This window comes from Heterocephalus glaber, unplaced genomic scaffold, assembly GCF_053883595.1.
Source record: "Heterocephalus glaber isolate CG9 unplaced genomic scaffold, H.glaber_assembly_v1.0 deba00001720, whole genome shotgun sequence".
In the NCBI taxonomy this organism is placed as follows: domain Eukaryota; kingdom Metazoa; phylum Chordata; class Mammalia; order Rodentia; family Bathyergidae; genus Heterocephalus; species Heterocephalus glaber.
The window spans coordinates 1784009-1789416 of record NW_028258433.1 but is presented as its reverse complement, the minus strand read 5'-3'; the positions used below and the strand labels follow the sequence as shown (position 1 = coordinate 1789416).

The 5408-nt window shown below is 49.1% G+C and overlaps 1 long non-coding RNA gene across 1 annotated transcript; it reads left to right on the top strand.

Moving 5' to 3' along the window:
• Positions 1–456: 456 nt before the first annotated feature.
• Positions 457–2286, top strand: LOC147821674 (uncharacterized). Its single transcript, XR_015446675.1, has 2 exons — positions 457–1088; positions 1692–2286. It is a non-coding gene; the product is annotated as an uncharacterized LOC147821674 (long non-coding RNA).
• The last annotated feature ends 3122 nt before the right edge of the window (positions 2287–5408 follow it).

Sequence of the window (5408 nt, the reverse complement as noted above, 5' to 3'; positions counted from 1 at the left end):
GCAGACTTAGGGTTGCATTTAGAGTTAAACACTTTTTCAGAGTTTTGTGTAAAAACATGTTACTTATTTCTATTTCCGTAAGACCAACTAAATAACACTTCTAAAGTTACTCCAAAGATGTTCCGTGGTGCCTTAATCTACGTCTTCATGCTTGGCCTCACTTCATTCATTGTTTCAGGCCAAGGCCTTTGTGATTTTAAGAAAACGGCCTAAGCTTGTTACTCATTCTTTCCTTGACCAAGGACACATGATTCCAGGAGAGAAAGCCCCGGCATTGTATCTGTCCCGCAGATCACTCCCAAGTTTGCAGCGTGAGCAGACAGTCGCTGTTCAGTTCCGGGGACTCGCTCTCTGCTCTAGCCAAGCCCTCAGGGGACGGGCGCCCACCAGGGGGCGCCCTGGGTTCTGTCTGGGGGACCCCGCGCGTGGGTTCGGCCCGCGCCACCTCTGGGCTGGCAGGGAGTCGGCAGATCCCCTGGCCTCGGCGCTGGAGCGCAGCCAGCGACAGGCGACGCCAGCTCGGGCCGGAGCGGGCTCCGACGGGCCGGGCCGGACAGCGCGGCGCCGGCCGAGCAAGCGCGGCGGGGACGCACCGGGAGCGGGTCAGTCACTAATGGCCCCACCCGCCCGCGCCGCCTCCGGGAGGAAATGGCCCTGCGGAGCATTGATCCCGGGAGGGCTGGGCGGCGCTGCGGTTCCGCCCGAGTTTCTCCCTTTTCCTCTGTTTCTGTCTCTGTGTTTCTTTATCTGTGTCTCTTTTGTCTCTGTCTCTCGCTTTTTCCTTTTCTCCCCCCCCTCTCAATTTCTTTTCCTTCCTTCATTCCTTGCCTTTTGTTTTTGCCTTAAAACATATGTCTCTAAATTGCCACCCAAGGGCCCTGTCCTCAGTGAGAGATCTGTGTTACATTGAGGTCCTTGGAGTCAAAGGTCACTAGAAGCAATTTACTAAACTTTGCTTTCTTGAAGGTCGGGTCTGGAACACTTTCTCTCCAGGAAGTTGGGAAGTCTGACGTCCTGAACCTTGCAAAGGAGTGGCTGGAGGACACGGGGACAATGCCAGTCCTGTCACTCATTTTACAGAGGACCAGGTCAGGGATGGAGGAGGTGTGGTAACTTGCCCGAGTGCAGGAGCTAGTATCAGTCATCTGACATTTCCCATGAAGAAGGGTCTCCATTCCCCTAAACTGCCAGCAAACCAGTTCCAAGGACAGATTTATTTTTCTTTTCTTGCAGTGAGATTCGAACCTAGAGCCTTCACATTGAGCTATAGCCCCAGCCCCTTTTATTTTTCTTTTGGAAGCATCTTGGTAAATTGCCCAGTTGGCCTCGAACTTGGAGTCCTCCCACCTCAGCCTCCCAGAGAGCTAGGATTAGCGGCCTGTGCCGCCATACTCAGCATCCAAGGTCATGTTTAAAGGAAAAAACAGCTGCCCCACTAATGGGACAGAGGAGCGGGCAAAGGGTGGTCCCAAAGCCACTGCCCTCCACTTCAGGGTTCAAGACTGTCCACCAAATGAGGGGACAGCGTACTTGTCCAGGCCCTCAGCATCAGTGTTAGCATTGTCCAAACATTGCCCAGTTTGCATGGGTAGGGGGTGTTTAGGAGCTATTTTAGTTTAATAGGGTGACCTTAAAAAAATACCAAAATGGGTTTGCAGGCAGATTAACAACAGATGAACATTTTCTTACAGTTCTGGAGGCTGGAAGTCCAAAGTGAAGGTGCTGGAGGGCTGCTTTCTCCTAAGGCTTCTCTCCATCCTTACACATGTCTGTCTTCCCACTGTTCTCTCTCATGGTGGTCCTTCCTCTGTGTGCGCACGATCTGTGATCACATTTCTCTGGGAACACCAGTCAGATTGGATTAGGGCCTGCCAGAAAGACCTTTGGATGTATAAATCTCTTTAAAGATCTTATCTCCAAGTACAGTTATGAGGCAGGAGACTGGGGTGGGCCAGCTGGCTGGACAAGTGGGCATGACCTGTCAATCACAGAGAATCAGGACAGCACCCAAGCCCTGCCCCTGGGACCAGAGAATGCTTTCTTCAGTTCTTGTGGCACAATACCAAGCAGGTGTATGATAGGATGGCCTAGATCTGACATCAGAATGGGGACATAAAAGCCTGTGGCCATTAACTTCTTAGCTGCCTGAGCCCTTTCACTGGCCCCCTCCGCATTCAGCAGAGCATACTTCTTTTCCTACCTATAGTTTGCCCACAGTCACTCTGCAGAAAATACTCCTTTTTCTACCTCTAATACCTTTAATAAATGTAAACCCTTGCTACCTTTTGTGCATTTCCTGTCCAGTTCTTTGTTCGGGACAACAAGCACCTCAAAACCCTAGAAAAAGCACAGCACCCCTGAACCGTGGTAATTACATTCTGAGCTACCAGGGTTTAAGACTTTAATACAAATTTTGACTGGTGTTGAGAGGTGAGGCAGCCTCACAGAAACCCAAATAAGTTTTAGCTGTATGATGCCGCACCCTATGAAATGTGCACTACTATTTTATATGCAAATAGGTGCATTTTTATGCATGCACATAGAGATCTTTCATTAAAAAAAAAGTCCACAAGAAAAATATCTACTCTGTATGGCCTATTTATTGTTTTTAAGTCATGAGTCTTTGGTTTGGCTCAAACAAAATCAAGTGTGAAATCTAATAAAGGGGAAGTCTTTATTGCTCAACCACTTTTGAAAAATGTCTATCACGGAAGCCAATTTTTTTCTTGTACTCAGTCTCATGATTTTCTATGAAACCAGATCTCTGCAAAAAGGCTGGAGGCTGGAGAGGGTAGTACGGCTGGAGGACGCTAGGTGGCGCCCCGGGTAGAAGCAAGGAGGAGACAAAAATCTCTGCGGGCTCTGCTCGGGCTCTGCTCTGGCTCTGATTTGGTTTGAATGAACAATGTGTCTAATCATATTTGAAGATGGATTTCTTCAGTCAAAATGAAACCTACTATTCTGACTTTAGTGCAAAAGTCAGACTTACGCGCTCGCGTGAGTGTGCGTTTTAATGAGCAGTCTGTAATCTAGGAATCAACAGAACAAGGCTGAAATGGTTATTCTAAAGGAGCTCCTTTTGCTCTATTAGAAACTTTAGCATCTTCTGCGTTTTCTTTGGGATGGCACACACTTCCAAACCACTCCCTCCTCTTGTTCCTACAAGGCTCTGCGCCCTGCAGGTACAGGCCCTCCCTCTGTGAGTATACAGCTCATCTGTATGCAGGCACTGTATCAATCGACTCTTACAGCGTAACGTTAGGGGGCATCCAGAGAGAAAGTGGAGAGAAGTGGATGTGAGGTGGGATGCTTGTTATGTCCAGTTCCTCAGGCCATGTACTACAGAACTGCACCTTAATTTAAGTTCTGGGTTTGGAGCCCTGTGGCATCAGGATGTTGCTAGGATATGACTCTCACAGATTCTCATTCATTTGTTCTCCTAGGCTGTTTTGGGGTCGGCTGGGGACTCCAGACTATATAGCTGTATCTCCTCCTTCATCGTGCTGGATGAAGCAAGGGCAGATAATAGATGATTTAGTCATTATTTCAAAGTGTCCTCCTGAACTGTTCCTATTCTGCTGGGTCCAAAGCTGCATTGGGCCTTACTTTTCAACACCAAGGGCTCACTCCATATTCCTTGTTGACTAGGAGAAGCTGGAGTCTGCAGTGATTCCCAACTTGAGCTCCACATTTCACTATCTGGGGTCTTCACTGCTCCCTCCCCTCTCTCCTCTGCACTCATTCTCCATCCTTCACCTTGCCCAGGACCTCACAGGCCATTCTCTGTGAACTGGTCAGGCTCCTGCGCCCCAGCTCTCTTGACCTCTGGGTTCCAGTTGGGCTCAGACACTTCCTGGAAGAGAGAGAAATGAGGGTGGCACCCTTGGTGGAGGAAGTGGGTCTCTGTGGGGCTCTAGCTCCTATCTGTAGCCCTGCCAGGTGCTGTAACATCCCTTTCTGCCACAGCCCCTTGAGGCTTCAGTGTGAAGAAGCTTCTGGCTCTACTTTCCCTGGCTGGTTTGTTTACGCCTGCCCAGGCCTCTGTAAATTGTCTCTTCATTAAATTCTCTCCAGTCTTCCCTTGTCAGCAGTGGCTCTTTCCTGTAAGCCTTTGTTTGAGTTACTGTCTCAGGGAACTGGTATTTCTAGCTTCACCTCTTTGAGCCTCTATTTTTTTCTAAATGGGAAAATTAAAACCTACATTATTGGTTGTGAGGATTGAAAAATAATAACCACTGGGCTGGGGATTTAGCTCGGTGGTTCTGCCGCCTGCCTTGCAAGCCCAAGGTCCTGAGTTCGATCCCCGGTACCTCCCCCCCCAAATAATAATCAACACTATAAAATAATATACAAAATATTAATTTTATATACAAACTTCTAGTTCTTGAAAAATGAATGCCATAGGTTAGGTATTATTTATGTCAATTTTGTGTGTGTGAATGGATAGATTGACGAGTGATTTCATGCCAAAGCACCTTAGAAAGTAGGTGCAATAAGTCAGCATGTGCCACAGGCTCCTCTGGGTGCCAGCACACGTGTAGTTCCAAGCACGCACCCTGAGGCCAGACCATCTACAGTAGCATTTCAGTCCCTTACCAGGTTCATGTGACGTGTCCCTACCTCAGTTTCCTAATCTGTTAACTGTGGCTAATGCTAGAATCCCCCTCTTGTGGCTACAGACAGGATTATATGACATAGTATGCAAAGCATGTGTTTCCGATTATCTGGGAATGTAGTAACCAAATTGGTTATCCTCTGTATGTAGACCTAGCAAGCCTTAGAGATCAAGTGGCAGCATTCAGCAGGAACCTTGCAGGTGGAACCTTGCAGTGTTTGGGTCCCATTGTCCCACAGTAGCATGAACTTGGGTCCCTGAGGGTCTGTGACAGTAACTCAGAGGCCAGGTAAGCGTGGCCGAGTGGAGGGATTATATCTAAACTGTACTTAGCAGGAGCAGGCTGGCAGGTCCTGGACCCCAAGCTCAGGGTCGGTAGACAGGCCAGGTGGACCAAGGCCTTGGATGGCAGCACTGGATGGCCATGTCCCTGGCTCTTTGGCTTTCATTTTGCCTGGGAAGATGAGGGCCAGGTCCCTGAGCAGAGGAGGGTTCTGAACAATCCCGGGCTCCTCCTCTGGTTCCTGGAGATGGCAGGTCCTGCCAACCATTTTTTGCCTTCCTGCCAAAATGTAAAGGTGACCTCGCTGTCCTTCAGGACCCTGGAGCTGAGAGGAATTTCCTGTAGACTGTGTCATCCATCCTGTTGGAGCTTTCTCCATGGCAGGTTCTGGGGGCTGAAGTGGCCCATCCGGCCTGTCATGGGGGCTCAGGGTTCTGTACTGCAGGTGTCAAGTGGGTGCATAGTGTGCTTGTCAAGCATTGCTGATGCAGGGAGGAGGAGCAGTTTGTG